The sequence below is a fragment of the Acinonyx jubatus genome, chromosome A1 (assembly GCF_027475565.1).
Source record: "Acinonyx jubatus isolate Ajub_Pintada_27869175 chromosome A1, VMU_Ajub_asm_v1.0, whole genome shotgun sequence".
NCBI classification, from domain to species: Eukaryota; Metazoa; Chordata; class Mammalia; order Carnivora; family Felidae; genus Acinonyx; species Acinonyx jubatus.
In genome coordinates, this window is record NC_069380.1 from 73,939,539 (window position 1) to 73,957,955 (window position 18,417).

At 39.3% G+C, this 18,417-nt stretch overlaps 1 long non-coding RNA gene across 2 annotated transcripts in view; it reads left to right on the forward strand.

Annotated features, from left to right (window-relative positions):
• The window catches only part of LOC128314623 (uncharacterized), a 140,577-nt gene extending 126,560 nt beyond the window's left edge, over window positions 1–14,017 (forward strand). Inside the window, exon 8 of one of the 2 annotated variants that reach the window (XR_008296485.1) lies at window positions 13,378–14,017. This is a non-coding gene — a long non-coding RNA (uncharacterized LOC128314623). Of the gene's footprint in view, window positions 1–1,875; window positions 3,084–13,377 lie in introns of those variants that run through there. The other variant, XR_008296487.1, reaches the window with a different exon arrangement.
• The last annotated feature ends 4,400 nt before the right edge of the window (window positions 14,018–18,417 follow it).

The following is an 18,417-nucleotide window of genomic DNA, read 5'->3' on the forward strand; positions in this document are numbered from 1 at the left end:
TTAAAAATGCAATTTCTGCTACTTTGTAGCAGTTTTCACTCAAGAGATACTTGAATCATGGCTGTATTCCCTGTGGTATCCTGTGCCTGAACTTGAACTCCTGGAATTAAGCTCCATAACCCATGGTAGTCTTCCTGGAATACAGGAGCCATTCAGTTCCTGTTTAATAATTTTTAACATCAGTTAGAAATACAATAACCTGGAGAGTGTGGAGGCTTACTTTGATGTAGATAAGTTACAGTCTAAAATTTTATAGTCCATAAGCCTCATTTTCATTTACATCCTGCTTGTATATTTTGTCCTTCTTTGAAACCAAAGCCTGAGCAGACACTGAGATCTTTGTTCACTACAAAATTGGGAGTATTCAAAGGGAAATATACAAAGAAATGCATAAGAAAATTCATTTTATGAATAACGAAGAATGGCCATGTGTATCCGTCTTGAAATCAGGTGTCATGACTTCCTGGCTATGTGAACTTCAACCTAGCCTCATCCTGCTGTGCCCTGCCATTCCCTGATCTGTTAATCTCGATGACATACCTCAACCTTGGAGCATAGTTGTGACATTTAAATGAGATATCATAAGTGCCTCGTATGTTGCAAAGAAAATGTTAGGCGAGACGTAAATCTCGGTTCCCTTCACTTCTTTCTGCTCTCACTGCAATCTTTATGTCCCAGCTGCTCTCTGAAGTAGAAGCCATAACTTGATATTTTGAATCCAAAACTTTTTTCCCAGACTTCAGTTTCCTCAGTTGATTTTCAGTTTTTTTGACAACTATTGACTATTCATTACATTTTAATAGGTTTGCCAACGTATCTATATTAAAATAAAATTTGGCATTGGCAAAGAGGGAATGTAGACATTTCAGATAGATGGTCTTGCATGCGATATACTGGCCAAGTGATCTTGGACAAGTTATTTAACCTTCCAAAGACTCTTTTATCTTTATTTCCTAGAAAGTGGGGATAATGATTTCTATCAGGTAGACTTTTTTTTTTAACGTTTATTTATTTTTGGGACAGAGAGAGACAGAGCATGAACGGGGGAGGGGCAGAGAGAGGGGGAGACACACAATCCGAAGCAGGCTCCAGGCTCTGAGCCATCAGCCCAGAGCCCGACGCGGGGCTCGAACTCACGGACCGCGAGATCGTGACCTGAGCTGAAGTCGGACGCTTAACCGACTGCGCCACCCAGGCACCCCTCTCAGGTAGACTTTTAACACAAAGCAGACAAACACCCTAACATAGCATCTGGCACAGCATATGTATTTAAGTTTCATAAGAAGCGACATGATAAAGACGATGATAAAATCCACCATTCACTGGTGCCCACGTTCTGCCTTGAACGCTCAAATTAGCATCTTTTAGAATGTTTTATAATGATCTGAACTAAGCATCCTTAATAAAGATTGAATGTCTAACTAATTCATTAGACAGATTTTAACACGCTCTGTGAGTATTAACTAACAACAGGAATAAAGGTCTGAAGTTCCTTTGCTAGGTCTTAAACCCCTAATTCTACTCACTGGAGTATTTCACTGATAAAAAAAATCCAATTGGGTGAAGAGTTCTGTCTCTTTCTCTGTGAGATAATAAAGAGCGACACCATTTGCAATGTCTGAGTAAAGAGTTTGAATTTATTGGTGATTAGAAAATATCTAGCATAGCTGTTAGATCAAGTAAATTCGTAGAGTGTCCTCTTCTGAGTCTTGCAACCCAGACAATGCAAGACGTGACATGGTTTTCCATGATCCTAGTTGATATCCCGCCCTGGTTCCCTTACAAAAATGACAGAACATCTTTCATAATATGTATTTTTACTATGTTGGTGAACTATAGTGTTCCTTATACTCTATTAAAATGCTCCCCTTTCAGGAAGACTTTGTGTATTTTGGGAAGAAAAGAGAAGTCTCCTGGAATGTTCTTTATCGGTTTCAGAGATGAGGAAAACTGAATAAGGGGAGTTGCAGATGTTGCTGCCTTTTGAGGGTCCCCTCGACCTGCACAAGCATCCTTTCCATCCACCAACTGAGATAAATGATCCAGTAACTGTGAGTCAGATCTAAACGAAGATTCACAGAAGAAATAAAAATAGTATTTTTGACTGAAATGTTATTATTAAAAATATGTCCTTCTGAAATCAGAAAGACAAGAACTAACAAGTGTTGGTGACAGATAGTGAAAAGGGAAGCTGTTGGTGGGAATGCAAACCAGTGTGGCCACGGTGGAAGACAGTATGGAGGCTCCTCAAAAAAATTAAAAATAAAAATAACAATTTGATCCAATAATTCCACTACTGGGTATTTACTCAAAGAAAACAAAAGCACTAATTTGAAAAGATATATGCATTCCTATATTTATTGCAATATTGTTTACCATAGCCAAGATATGTATGTTTACCAGTGCCCATCGATACATGAATGGATAAGGAAGATGTGATACTTATATATCCAACGGACTGCAATTCAGCGATAAGAGAGGATAAGGCTTTGTCATTTGTGACAACACAGATGGATCTAGAGGGTATTATGCTAAGTGAAGTAAGTCAGACTGAGAAAGACCAATACCGTATGATTTCACTCATATGTGGAATCTAAACAAAACAATACACATGAATAAACAAAAACAGAATCAGACCTGTAAATACAGAAAACAAACTGATGGTTGCTGGAAGGGAGTGTGGGGGGTAGAAAAATGGGTGAAAGGGAATGGGAGAGACAGGCTTCCAGTTACGGAATAAATAACCACAGGGATTAACGGCACAGCACAGGGAATATAGTGAATGATACCGCAATAGCTTTGTATAGTGACAAATGGTAGAGACACTTGTGCGCATAACCTATAGAGAAGGTGCATCATTATGTTGTGCACCTAAAATTAACGTGGCATCGTGTATCAGCTCTACTCAAAAAAAAAAAAAAAAAAAAAAGAATGGAAAGAAAATCTTTCTTGGGTATGAATATGTGCTATCTTTTCAGTTAAAGAAAATATGTCTCCAAAGAATCGTTTGCAACAAATATATAGGTACGTGTACATATGTGTATACAGGTGTGTAAACATAATATATATGTATTGTTTTATGCATGTGTATATATATATATATATAGATAGATATAGATATGTGTGTGTGTGCTATTTGTTATTTGTTTTTGTTTTGTTTTGAAAAAGGCACTTGAAAGTTTTCTAGGTGGACCTATCTCTGATTATCAAATGAAAGGTGAAACATTTCCAGAAGCACAGGGAAAAGAACAAACAAATTCCCAAGTGGAATATTCCATTTAGAGCCAAGCCAAGTTGGGGGCTGGGCTGCTAAGTTGGCGATTGCACTATATCCCGAGGACAGCACTGTCCTGCCCAAAGGAGTGGTTTTCCTGCTGAGGCTCAGACAATTCCTACACCCACAGCTGCTATCAGGAGCCGGGCCTCATCCCTCTGTAGATGCTCCAACAACAACACATTGGTGGAGACTCCATAGAGGGACGTCATGCCTGTTGCCTTGGATAATAAAGCAGTATTCCCACCTGGAGCATATCCAAGGAAAGGAGGCTGGGAAAGAACAAAACAGATCATGCATCCAGGCACGCCCCCAGCCTAGCCTGCATACCCCAGCCCAGACAGGGAAATGCAGAAAACAGAGCCACTCTCAGAACATTCCAGTGACACTCTCGGAATTCCTCTCCTTGATGCCATTCATCCCACAGGAATATGCAGTGTGACTTTGATATGCTGGACTGTAGCATGGGCAGGAGCATGTTTAGAACATTTTGAAGACCCTACCTTTACATGGTACTCTGGCACTTAGACATCCTTTTAGCCAAAAACCAAGTAATGGGATTCTCCAATTCCGCCAATGAAAAAATTTTCCTTATTAAGTGAAGAGTGTCATCCCCTGTTGCATTTTGCAAAGAGGTACCTAAAAACTTACCAATTTTCAGGAAAGACCCCCACAATAAGATCTGAGGTTATTTCTTCTTGTCATAAGAAATATATTTATAAAAACATATAAGATATGCTTTCCAAAACCACATTAGATATATACATTCTTCTATATACACACACATACATTTGTGTGTTCATATGACCATCCTCTAGGATTGGATAATGATGAAATTTGAAACAGATTAAAAAGCAAAGTTAGGAAAATAAGATTGTTATGTTAACTGGCTTTATGTACTTTCAAAAGAATACACTGGTAATTTAAAATACTTTGCACTTTTCATACTGACTAGGGTGTTAGGAGACAAGCCTGTTTGGCTGAGTCAACATCACACACAATAACGTGGCTTCGGGAAAAAACTTCAGATTTACCTAAAGGTATAAAATGCCTATAATTTCTGGCAGCTTTGCAAGGCCCTTAGGTAAAACAATTGGCTTGCCAGCAAATCTAACAAGTGTAAATCTATAAAATAGTTCGGAGTAATGGAAACGTTTATTGGCATTTACCTGGGTATACTGGAACACTGTATGAGTGAGGTGAAAATCAGTTTTGGAACACTTATTATGTAATAATCAATACAGATCTTCCCAGCTAATGCATGCTTGTGCTAACTGAGCAGTGTTGTTTATTCCATTAACTCAGGCACCATTTGGCTTTGCAAACACTGAGGCAGTAAGACGAGAAGCCAAAACGAGAGAAAGGAGAAGGAAGTTCTTTATCCCCCCCCCCATTCTGTGATTTTTATGGGTCACTGCATACAGCGTGCACAACATTTTGTTATGCCTTGAGGTCCACCATTACACTGCTCAGTTTGTACCAGGAGGAGGAAGAAGGGGACGTTTCTGTGAATGTTTCATTTCCAGTGCAGTACCCTGAGTTCCCTCTCTCTCTCTCTCTCTCTCTTAGTAAGTGGGGAGGTGTATACGCAAGGGGAAAGTTGCTTTATGAAATGGTGCTTCCGTGAATCTCTTCCAAAATCAAACACCTCGATTAAGCCCCGGTGTTTCAGGCACCGGGTTTTGAAATGTGTCTACTTGACTCCCTACCCGCACATGTCTCACCAGTATCTCTGTTACAACATCTGGTGGTTTCTATACAAAGCCTTTGGCACCAGTGGGCAGGTTTATGGGGAGGGTGTTCTCCCCGTATAACCATACAAAGTGATCGGTACGGATTTAGCTCAAACCCTCCTCTGATGATCCTTCAGCATGATAAATTTTATTCTAGAACAACATGCAAATAAGGCTCATTCTTCATTGGGAGAGTTTTCAAGGTGGGAGAAACGCAAGGAAAGGAGAATTCCAATGGATTCTTTCTCGAGGTTTCTCTCTCTCTCTCTCTTTTTAAATACAACTTTAAAGGTTGTTCAGCTGAACTTGGAAAAAATGGTTGTGATTACACAAAATCCCTTAAAAATTTTAAAAAGTGAGGAAAAAAATGACAGAGATGCTCGTGAATGAAACTGGTCCATGAGGTTCACATTGTAGGTGCTGGTCAGTGACATTTCTCTGCCTGGACTCTGAACATGCCTATTTCCTTTCATCATAGGAAGTAGTAATTCCTTTTTTTTTTAAGTGTTTATTTATTTATTTTGAGCTGGGGGAGAGTGGAGGGAGAGGGGCAGAGAGAGAGAGAGAGAGAGAATCCCAAGGAGGCTCCATATAGTCAGTGCAGAGCCCGATACAGGGCCTGATCTCATGACAGTGAGATCAGAACCTGAGCTGATATCAAGAGTTGGGTGCTTAACCACCTGAACCACCCAGGGGCCCCAAGACTAGTAATTCTTGACAATAGTCTCTCTTCCCATCCCCCCGCCCCCCATCGAAATCTATGGAACCGAGCAACTGGAAGAAATACAATACAATAAAATTAAAAACAAAACAAAACGAAACAAAACAAAACAAAAAAACACACGCTGGGGTGTGTCCATGTGTGGATTCTAGTGAATCAGTCCCGTAATGCTCCCAGTAGATGCTGCCTTCTTAGGAATATAAACGAACTAACTTGTTGAAGAATGAAAGTTATGTATTTAGCTAGTAGTATTCATTGGCATACATTTGCCCAGTCTATGGTATTTGAAACCACATTAATCACCTTGACTGACTTCTTACAGTCCTAGGGAAAAGGAGAAGAATAAAATCTACCTTTTGTTTCCTTAAACGCTCGGGCTCTTTCCTTCATAAGCAGTTGGAAAGGTCCTACAACAATATATAAGCATCGGGATGGCATGCAGACACAGCAACACTTTAAATATTTATTTTCTTTGGGGCGTCTGGGTGGCTCAGTCAGTTGAGCATCTGACTTCAGCTCAGGTCACAATCTCACGGTTCATGGGGTTGAGCCCCGCATCAGGCTCTGTACTGACCGCTCAGAGCCCGGAGCCTGCTTCGGATTCAGTGTCTCCTTCTCTCTCTGCCCCTCCCAGGCTTGTGCTCTGTCTCCCCAAAAGTAAATAAATGTTAAAAAAATTAAATATCTATTTTCCTCATAGGGCATGCCATATATCGTATCTTTTACAGACAGAAACAACACATGAAACATCCCATTAAAGAATTAAGTGCTATGAAATTGAAACTCAATTTTTTTCATCCCATTTCTTATTGCTCAAAAGGTTAAATATCTAGAGGAATATGAATCAGACTTACGTAATAGCTTGCTCTTACTGCTGCTTTTCTAACAAAAGCATGTTCAGAAACAGGAAAAAGGGGGAGAAACGGTAATGAAGAAAATCTGTGCTGAGAAAAGACCAGAGACGCAATAAAAAGCCTCACTTCATTGACAAGCAGTTGCCTTAGCTTTGAAAGCATGTATTCAAGTGTTTTTTGGCTCCTGGAGTAAGTTGTAGAGATCTACAGACTCATATTTTCTGCGGTAAATCAAGGTGCAGAGATATTAACATGAAAACGATTGTAAATCATCCGCGTCTGGAATGAAATATGGGAGACAATACCCTGTTGTTTAAAGGGTGCATAAAGAAAAAGGAAAAGAAAACAGAGTCTGCAGGTTCATTTGAATTGAATGCAGTGAAAGGAAGTTCTGGAATTGACCTTGTAATTCCTTTTTGTGAATGCAGTTTATGCTGTTTTCTGGCTGAAGATAGGATCCCTCCTCCCCTCCTCAGGAGGAGCCTTGAAGCTCCTGGAATTTAAATAGAGGAAACTAATGGAACCATTAAATGTTGTTAAAGGCTATGGCTAAGACCAATGATTAAAAAGCTGAATTATTATAGTAAATAATACATTTTTGTTCATCCACAAAGTTCTAATTCCGTTTTTTGTTTGTTTGTTTGTTTGTTTGTTTGTTTTGTCACGCATCTGGGGTTTAAGATCCAGAAACTTTATAGTTTCAGTCACATATTCTTCTTAAAGATGTCTATTCCTTAATGTTTTTGAGAAACTTGCTGATTGAGGCAACAATTTAGGCAGAATATTAAATAATCACTGCGGTTCTTTGGGAAATGATGTGAAAATTCGCCAGTTAGCATTTACAAATTTTTCCATGGGATTCTTGACTTGAGTATTCAAGAGACTTTATTGACTTCCTCTCTTCATTTGCTTTTTTCTTCTGTTGCCTATTTTCTCCCTCTCTACCCTCCTCTCTTCCTTCCCTCCCCTATCTCCCCTCTCCATCCCTCCTTTCTTCTTTCTTTTCTGTCAATCTTTCATTTCTATTCTTCCTACTCGATTTATGATGTACTTCCTGTCTCACTCTAAGATTGAAACTCCCAGAAATGGGAATCTTTTCTACCCTGTTCACAGGTGTATCATCAACACCTGCAATAGTGTTTGGCATATACAAATCAATTTAAAATGTTGTTTGAATAAATGGTTAAAGGAAACTTACAAGTAATCTTTCTAGGTGCAATTACAGGCTAAAAGTAGATTATAAAAATGAGTGTCACATATGGCAATATATGTAAAACCCACAAAAGTCTCATAGTATTTTACAAGATAACTATTTTGAGCAAATAGGTCAGAATATAATCTGAAAACATTGTAATAATCTATAAACTTGTAGACATTTCCCAAATATTATTTATAACATTGAGTTTTTAAAAACAATTGTTTTCAGAAACAATCTATAAGTAGAAGTATAAATTGGTAAATACATGAATCAACATGGAAAGAAGAGGTTTTTTTGCAGCCATTAAAATTATATTTATAAAGCACTTAAAATAATGTTTAAAGGGACTTGCTTTTCTTGTTATTTAATTAAAGTTGAGCATAGAATTTTACTTACTGAATAATTGCAACTGGAAACAAAAATCTTCATAGAGAAAAGAGCTAGAAGACGAATGTAGACAGGAGCATTTTTGTCATTGTTTTTTTATAAGAGACTATGGAATTCTTTTAGCTCTTTTTCCATGCTCTCTGTTTGTTTGATTTTTGAAACTTCCAAGTCTGAATATGAAGTGAACAAATTTACTTTAAAAAGATGGAATAGAATCGGGGATGGTTCTAGTGATAGTACTCGTATAAAAGGACAGTTTAAATCTGAGATGTTGGATCCTCCATGAATTGGAAGAAAATAAAACTAAGATCACTAACTTTTGGGCACAGCCTCTTTGGCATTGCTGTGTTTAAAAGTGAAAGGAAAGTCCTATCTGTAACACCAAGATTGTAAAATTTACAGCAGAAGTCTCCAAACTATTTAATTCCCAAGTGCTTTTCTGCTTTAGTTACATTTTCTTTTAAATCACAGAAAGCAATTCGGTTTTCCATATGAGAGCAGAGAGGACTTGAGAGGCTATGTTTGCAAGGTTTCCAAAAGTAATACAGGTAGTAGGGGGGAAAGCAGAGAATTACTCGTAGTTGTAATTAACCCAAAGTCTGGGCTGTTGACTGTTTTTATCTAAATATCCTTACTCTTAATTCATAGGTGATGGTCAGGTGGGTTAGGTCAGGATGTACAAAGAGAAGAGCAAGGTTACCGCTCGGTTCTAAGGATATCCTGGAGCTTATTGGGAAAGGCTGTTTTTACGACAGCAGGGCTTGGAGACTAACCACCAAGATTTGGCACCGAGATCTGACGATTCTATTCCTCCAGAACAGGCAACGAACATTCATTTTCCCATTAGCTGTTTGTCATCAAGTCCTGATAAGCATATACGCTTTCATGTCCCTGTTGAGAGTAACCACAATGAATCCATGTGCAAATACTTGTAGTTTGTTTTAGCAGTGAATTGGTGTTATCCGTGCCCTAAATTTACCCTGGATCGTTGTGATTTTTCTGTAGTTCCGCTTAACTGGAGTATGTGGTGCATGAAGGAAAATGGGAAGAGATGAGGTTGGAAAGATGATCAGAGGTTCATTCACAAAGGACTCTGAATGCCATTTCAAGACAGTTGGCTATAAGCATGGAGAAATCAAGCAAAAATGGTGACTCATAGGCAGTGGGAGGTGAGAGAGAGGCAATGCCCATATTTCATGAGAACTTCTCTTGCAACATTAGGAAACGCGGGGTAGGTAGGAGTGATCAAAAACAGAAAAGCCAGGGAGGAAGTACAGAGTCTTAGAGGGATGGTATTGCCTCTATGTATGACAGTGCTCTGGCAACAGAATAAAACACGTCAGGGCGATCCAAGAGGCTCACAAGTCATTTGCCGCAGCCCCCCACCCTTGGCATACCAATATCATGGCTTTCTTATGCCTTAACTGCTCCTACTTTCTCTTAAGGTCACCCTTATTTTTCTGTTTGGATCTTGATTTATAGATGTCACCAGAAGAGAGTCAGTAGGGAAATTAGATGCTCAGTTTCCAGGACTTGATTCCTTGTCGAATGCGTCTTCTTTAAGGAAAGAGGAAAACGCAGAAGGTAGCTTAAAATACGCAAGATGACTGCTTTACATAAAATACTAGGATGATACCGGATACTACATAACAGCACCCGTAGATACATGTGGATGTATTTATATGTATTGTCACTAGCAATTTGCAAACTCATCACAGATTGAATCACAGTAGTCTACTTTTCAAAACACCCAAAGACCATCAATGCCTGCAGAATCAAAGCTCTTATCCATCCAGTTAAAAACTGCTGTGTGCTACAGTCCTTGTAGTAGTCCTCAGTTAGACCAGTGTCCCCCAGTCTACCAAATAAGTCACACTTAGTCATTCTTTCCCCTTTCTGGTCCCTCCAGATCTATACATTTCATATAATCCCTAACTTCCTATTATCCTTAGCTTCCAAAGCTTTCTTGACTCTAATATTCTATTTTACACATTTCTGTACCACATGTTCTGCCTCCCATGGAGTATAACAAAGCAACTTTAATGTATCACTCATTGTACGTGTAAAATGTACGGTATGGAAACTTCTTCCTGTGTCCCTGGATGAAAATCCGCATGGTCTCCTGGCTCTCCTTGAGAACTCTTACATGGCAAATTTTTTTGTTACTTTGAGAAACAGTCACAGAAATCTCAGATTGGTTCTTAGACTTCCATTCCCACGAAACAGTTGGACATATAAATTTTTGGTCGAAGTGGAAACTACCACACTTCAGCTCCGTTGGGCTTGGGCTGGCGACCTGAAGCCTTGGGGGTGGGGGGTGGGGGTGGGGGAGAGGGCTGTTCTTGGCTTCCTTGCCCCTTATTATTGTCCACCTCTTCACTCACTGTGTACTATTTCTAACTACTTAGGGATCGGAGGGAGTGCACAGAGGACAAGGGAGCAAGAATGTCTTACTTTACAAATGGAGCTGCTGAATGCTGACATTTTGGTTTCCTGTAACAGCCCATGTATATAGCAGCCTCCTTTTCTACTGGGCCCTTGGGGTGCTATGGGGACCTACCTCCCATTGCTGAGACCATCTTACCTGCAGCTTCTAATGCAATTAGTATATGTTTTCTAGTTCATCATCTACTCACTTCTCAGTCACTAGGGATCCTGTGATGCCTTCAGCAACTCTGGGATGAGGTCCGCATCCCCTTTGAGATAGTCCTATGCAACAGAATTTAAGGTGACTTAATTCTGGATCTCCCTTAAGCTGATGAGGACCACACGTCCTATATCCTGGCAAACTCCAGTGGAGCAGAGCAATCTCAGGGGAGCAGCGACCTTTTATTTGTGTCTACCGTCACGTCTGATAGTGTTGCTTGTTTTTGAGATTTCTCAGGCAGAAGTTCAAATGTCACCTGTGATGGTCAGTTTCATGTGTCAGCTTATCTGGGCTACAGTACCCAGTCATTCAGTCAAACACTAATCTAGGTATTCCTGTGAAGGTATTGTGTAGATGTGTTTCACATCTAGAAACAGTTGACTTTGAATAAAGGAGATTATCCTTGATAAGGTGGGTGGGCCTCATCCCATGAGATGAAGGCCTTCAGAGTGGGAACTAAAGCTTCCCCAGAAAAGAAGATATTGTGCCTCAGTGGTGCAGCATCAGCTTCTGCCTGAGTTTTCAGCTTGCCAGACTGCCCTCTAAATTTCAGAGTTATCAGCCTCCACAATCATGTGAGCCAAGCCCTCAAAATATCTTAATCTATCTTCTATCTATCTATCTAATAACTACACTATGGGAGAACTTTGACCAAAACACCATCCCCTCACTCCCCCAACTGTAAGAGACAAGTTTTAAGCTTCATGAATGATTCAAATGAAGCCTCTCTCAGTGGACTTGAATGAAAAGATGTAAAAACCCTCCTCCTTGATGGACTCTGCACACACAACAAACAAATCCTTTCAGAGCTTCCCTCTAGAATCCCCTTAGTTCTTTCAGACCTTGTGAGGAGTCCCCATGAATTGGTTCCTAGCTCATTAGAAAAATTTCGATTTGATCAGATGCCTACTTCTTTTATCCAATATGTACCAGTTAGTACCTTGGTGAAAACTTACTTATTCTTAAATAGAATATCTGATTCATGGGTATATGTGACAAGGAAGTCAGAAGCATTGAGACAGATGCTATGGTGCAGCCAGCCACACATATGCTCTACAATCCCTGGCATTAGCCTAGCTTTCAAGGAGCTTACAATGCATTTGGGGGAGACCAAATTCACAAAACCTTGGTGATACTTAAATAAGAGTTAAGAGAACAAAATAATGACCTGTCATGGTTATTGGTGGCCATTGACAAGATGATGCTTTTTTGGAATGGTGGAGAGGAGGGAACGAGACAGAGCATTTCAGGTGTGCAGAACAGTGGAAGTAAATGGATAAGTAGGTTAAAGGTAGGTTTAGAGGGAAAAATGAAAAAACAAACAAACAAAACACAACGGTGAGATAAGAATGGATGTAACCTTGGGAGAACTAGTGGAATATAACATTAGAACGATAGATCATTATATATATTGAATGTGAAATAGATCAATTTGGACTTGAACGAAAAGGAGTCAGAGAGACGATTGATGTGCAATGAAGCTATGTGCAAGGGGGGGTGCCTGGTAGGGTGGGGAAGAGTATGGAGCCTGGTAAAAATAGGTGAAGGACGATGAGCCAGCTAGAATTCTGTTGCAAAGATCCATCTAGCAGTGACAGCAGGCAGGCAGTGAATGATAGAACACGAGAGTTGAGGAACACTGGAGTAGATCACGGATTCCAACTCTCGGTGTTACTACTGCAGGATTACCACATGGCCAGGTCACAGAACACACTAGTCAGTGTCTGAGCCTCAACCACATGCAGTTAAGCAGATTTCTAACATGTATTATTTCCCTGTGTGTGTGTGTGTGTTTTAATGGTTATTTATTTTTGACAGAACACAAAAGAAGGGAGGAGAAGAGAGAGAGGGAGACACAGAATCTGAAGCAGGCTCCAGGGTCTGAACTGTCAGCATAGAGTCCAACGCGGGGCTCAACCCACTAGACCATGAGATCATGACCTGAGCCCAAGTCATTCGGCCAACCGACTGAGCCACCCAGGCGCCCCTTTCCTTGTGGTTTTAATTGAAACATATCTGTTTGAAATAGTTTATAACTAATCTTCTGACATAAGATGCAGCTCTCCCAAATGTCATCCAGACGTGTTGATGTTATGTGCACTCATCAAGAAAATCCTAGATGGGGCACCTGGATGGCTCCATCACTTAAGCATCTGACTTCAGCTCAGGTCATGATGTCACAGTTTGTGAGTTGGAGCCCCACGTTGGCTTTGTGCCGACAGCTCAGACTGGAGCCTGCTTCAGATTCTGTGTCTCCCTCTCTCTCTGCCCCTCCCCTGCCCGTGCTGTGTTTCTCTCTCTCAAAAATAAAATAAACACATTACAAAAAATAAAAAAAAAATACGAGAGGTCCATATGGTAAATATGGTAATCAAGCATAGGTCTTTTTAATTCACCTAGGCCAAATTCAAGACATTTTGTTCCCAGTTGAGTTTTCCTTTTACTTGTCTATGAATCAGCTAAAACAACGTATTGCTACCATTAAAAAGAAAAGTAAAGCAGAGCACCTGCGTATAATGCTAGGTGCTAATTCTGTCTTTTTTTTTTTTTTCTATTTCCTCAGCAAGCCTGTTCCATCCTTTGTGAATTTTTGGCAATCGAAATACCAAGTTCTGAGAAGGCAGAACAAGCGAGTACTTTGCTTTAAGAAGTGCTTTTGAAATGGGTATTTAAGGTTTCTCAGAAGTTATTTACAGGAATGGATTGGATAAAATGGCAACATACAACCCAGAAGTGGCGGCAACGGCAGCTTCCTTTCTCACTCTCAGTGGTGGGGAAGCACTTAGGATAATTGCTAGACAAGTGGTGAGCTCGGTTGGAAGTACGAGATTGATTTCCACTCACCCCACCCTTGGTACTTTGTATTTCTGGATTTATATCATGCCTTTAACTATTTCTCTTAGGTGCAAACAAATTTTTTAAATACTATTTTTTTTAAGATTCCAAAGCATAAAAGCATATCGTAAATTCAATATACTTGGAGACATAATCTTGACGTAATACACTTGCTTGTGCAACAAATGGGCTTAACATATTTGATTGCCCTTTTGCGTGAGAACGTTTGCATCACATTTAGTAACTATATGTCAGTTATTTGTTTAATAAATTAATAAAGATTCACACATGATGCACCCAGTAATTACAGAAGATGTCTCTCTTTTACTAATAAAAACACATTTGTACTGGTAAAGGCCTATTTCTATTTAACATTCTACCCCTTCTGCTTTAACTGCTTTTGGTTTTGCTTGAGGGACTAGATAAGAACTGATTTGACTCTCATGTTTATATTCTGTCGTTGCTAATGATATTGAAGTCACAGTAGTTTGAGAGATAACATGGAATTTTTGTAAATGACAACTTAGAAGGTAAGTGTTCGGTTTTGACACCAAAGCTAAGCCAGTTGTTAATTGCGGAACTGTTGGAACCGGAAGCAATCCGCCATCTGGAATTTGAACAGAGTGTTGGCATGGCTTGCCAATGGGGCCTCATTCAAAAGGTTTGGATGTAGAGACAAATACACACATTATCATACTCATTATTTTAGCTCATCTGGGATTGGAGGCTCAAAATATACAAACTCTTTGGCAGATCGGGTTTTCAGTACATGAATTCCCTTCTATTAGTTCAGTCATATCAGGTACAATACTGTACCTCTTATCATGGAATATGCTTCAGCTCTCCTAACCATAGAAATCTGGAATAGTCACCCATCCATACCCCCAAGATTTTTAACTAGAGACATTTTAACAATTTTACCAAATATGTCAGAGAAATAGCTCTTAGAAAACCAACACCCCTGTTGAGAGCAATTAGGAAAAATGCCATCTCAAAAACAAACACACAAAACAAAACAGAAGATGTTAGAAACTGATTCAACCAGGCATGCAGGTCAAGATCTTACTGGGGTTTTCAGAGCAGTGGACTGGCCTTGTTGAAACTATTTTTTTCCCAAGGTCATGCACCATTTTTTGGTAAAGGACAAGAAGCTAAGTCTTCAGGCAAAGAGTTGATGCTAAAATTCAGAGAAGCTAGCAAAGCTTTCGATAATCGAAGATGCATGGAGATAAAAATTGCCATGTGGGGAAATCAAGGCAGCCAGGAATTAAGAGGCTAGTGTCTCAGTAAATAAGGAGGTAAACCAAAGTAAACTGGGTTCAGCAGTTTCCTTCTCAGCATATTTACCAAATTATTAAATTCTGTTGGGTAAAAAGCAAAGCAGTGAAGCAAAACACAAATTTAAAATGGTCCATGTACTTTGTAAAACAGTTGGCCAATATCAACTAAAGTTTGATAGACCTAGCCTAATCCAGAACTTGCATTCCTAGCCATGCCCAGAAGAAGGGTATATACATGTTTGTATGACGGTGTATATGTGCATCAAAAGCTGCCTTTAGTAATATTCCTGGCAACAGCACTCGTAATTGCTAAAATCTGAGAATATTTCAAAAGCCCATGAACAAAAATATGGGTACATAAATCACAATATTCATACAATGGAGCAATTAAAATAAGAAAATTAGTATAAAGAAGAATCTCAGAGGTTGAATCTCAGGTAAAGGAAAACAAACGAATATAAATTGTGTGTGTGTGTGTGTGTGTGTGTGTGTATTTATTTATATAGTGATTTGGGGAGCCATGTTTGTAACTTGGAAGGAGTAAGACATGAGCTGATGATCGTTATCTCTTCTTTGACCTGGGTAATAATTCCAGGTCAGTAAAATTTTTATTAAAAATATGTTGGGGAAATTTTCTCTTCAACAATAGAGACGGGGATCCCAAATATGTCACTGTGAATACATGTCCGTAATGCATGTGTGTTGCAATTCTGCTATTAAGTTTCTCCTCTTTCAAATGTTCAGGTTTTAGCCTAGGTTGCCTCTGATCTCCCCATCGGCAAAATAAGTGATAAATTCAGTGAACCGCCTTAACATGCAACACAATCTAGGAGACACAAATCACAGGGATTAAAGTAAATGGTGACATGTTTGATGTGCCCAGAGCAGCATGACAAAGACACAGCTGAAAAGAGGTGGTGGGCTACCACTGGATGAGAAACAGTATTGAGGTGGAATTGGAGCTTGAGAGAAAACCAAGGCAACCCTCGAAATCTCTTCTTTATTGTATTAGGGCGGTGCAGGCACGGAAGAGCATGGCAGAGGTGAATTGATGGGGTGTCTGACAAAGGAGACTTAGGTAACAACAGCCAGTAAAATGAAAGAAGTAACTAAGAGTAGTGTGGAGGCACTGAAAGTCCCAAAACCTAGGACACCTTGAGGTCAAGGCAACGGTTGGCAGTAGTGGATGCAGTTGGGATCACATGACTGGATAGAAATCCATCTCTACGGATTGGTGAGAGAATGACCAGAAGATCGGTGTCAGCAATGTGGCCAATGACCACCACCGAACGAGGGAAAACCTAGATGCCATCACAGGGAGAAAGAGGGGGGTAGGATGCCCGGACACGGAAAATCTGGGATTGATTGAATTCCACTGGACTTGGGATCAAATGTTTCTCAGTAGTTGGTGGAATGGGACAGTCAACATAGAGATGATCATGAGATGAAAACCAATATATGTGGTCCAGCGTCTTACAAACTGTATATTGCAGAATTTCACAGTGAAGAAAGGAACGTACAATGAAGAAAGTACATACCAGGCTATCAGACAAGTCTATGTAGGTGCAAGAGTAACAGAACATACAAAGAGGAGAACGTGTGGGTGTAGGGATTATATAATGAAGCTAGAAAGTTGTGTGGTGAGAATTATCAAGAAGTTTTATTTGAAGGGTCAGGGATCCAATGCAAAACCCCTGTCCCAATGCTCTTGCCATTGCACCATGCTGCACTAGAATTATTAAAGACACTGCCAAAGCTGAGAAGGAACCAAAAGTAAAAATATAATTCAGACGTTACATGTTAGTCTAACTGGAAAGATAACATATAGATACAGAAAACCATAACACAAAGTAGTGGAGAAGTGATCAATGAGTTATATATCACAGACATTGGAAACTAGGAACAAGTCGAGAGTCTGAACAATGAAGGAACTTTTCATGGGAAGTCAATTTTGTATTTCTACCTGAAGGATGTACAGCGTTTGAATGAAAAGAACCAAAGTAACTTTTGCATACATGGTATGTTATGGATGCAGAGGCATAGTTATGAATGCATCACAGGGTGGTGAGAAACCAGAGCTCACGTCTGGGAACAGAGCTCTAAGGAAGGATAAAATTATAATGTAATATACATATATACAAAATTTAACCTAATAAAGCTATCTAAATTGCCAGTTCAGAACCTTTTTATCTACATGCTGTTGGTAAGGGGGAGTCAGTAAATTTCAACTAGGCGGTCCACAAATAGTTGTTGAGGAACTACCTATTTTCCCTTATAATGACAGTGGCAAGATGATCTGGGGAAATCAATCTGGCAGTGGTATTTGTGAGCTCAGGAAAAGATAGCATAAAACATTTGCAACACTTTGGAAAAGTGAGAACAGTCTAAAAGTGGTGATGATGGAAGGAAATGGAAAGACATGAGGGAGGGAGAATCAAGTATAGTTGTTTGATTGGAACACGCTCAAGACAAAACCATAAATACTGAGCAGAAGTGACCAAGATAACTATGATAGTATTGACAGAAACCGAGAACCATTGAAGGAAAGAAGCTGCTTAGTAGGAAACTACAATGAAATTTGTTTGAAGAATTTTGAGCATGGATCTATAAAGAAGAGCCAGAAGAGCCAGAATTTGGAAGGATGGTATTGAGAAGAATCATCCAGCAAAAAGGACAGTAGAAACCATGCTAATACAGAAAGATAGAAGGTTGTAGGGGGAAAAGCCCTGTAGAGTGTTCTTATTTATAAGATATAATGGGTCTTACAGTACTGGGGCAGGCTCCAGTGAGAGAGTTAGAAGAGGACCCAGTGTTCCAGACAGCAGCATCGTGGGCCACAGCAATATCAAAAGCAGGGGGCCACCACTGTGAATTCTCAAAGTCAGTGAGAATTAAGACTCAGGAGGATCTTCAAATTTCATACCTATGGTTTCATGTATTTCCTTTTAAACATATGAAAATAATTAAAAGAAAAGTGTGCTGAGATGAAGTCGTGATTTTGAACATTTTTGGCATATTTTTTCTCTTGTGATCTGACTAAAATGAAGAGATAGAAAGTGGTTGTTTTTCTGAATTAAAAATTTTACTATGGGGAAGCTCAAAAGCGCTTTCCTGTATAATAGTTGTGTTTATAAAGAAAGGAATTGATTTGCTTTTAAGTTTTGTTCATTGTTTTACATAGCACACAACACAAATATGGTAAGAGAACATTATTAAGTACTTCTTAATATATATATATATATATATATATATATATATATATATATATATATAATATAATTATTCCAGACCTTAAAAGCAGGATTGCTGGTTGAACTCATTTAAAAGGCAGTAGTAAATTTGGGGTACCTGGGTGGCTCAGTCAGTTAAGCATCCACCTCTGTTTTTAAAATTTAATTTAATTTGATTTGATTTAATTTAATTTAATTTAATTCAATTTTTTATGTTTGAGAGAGAGACAGAGTGAGAGTGAGGGAGGGGCAGAGAGA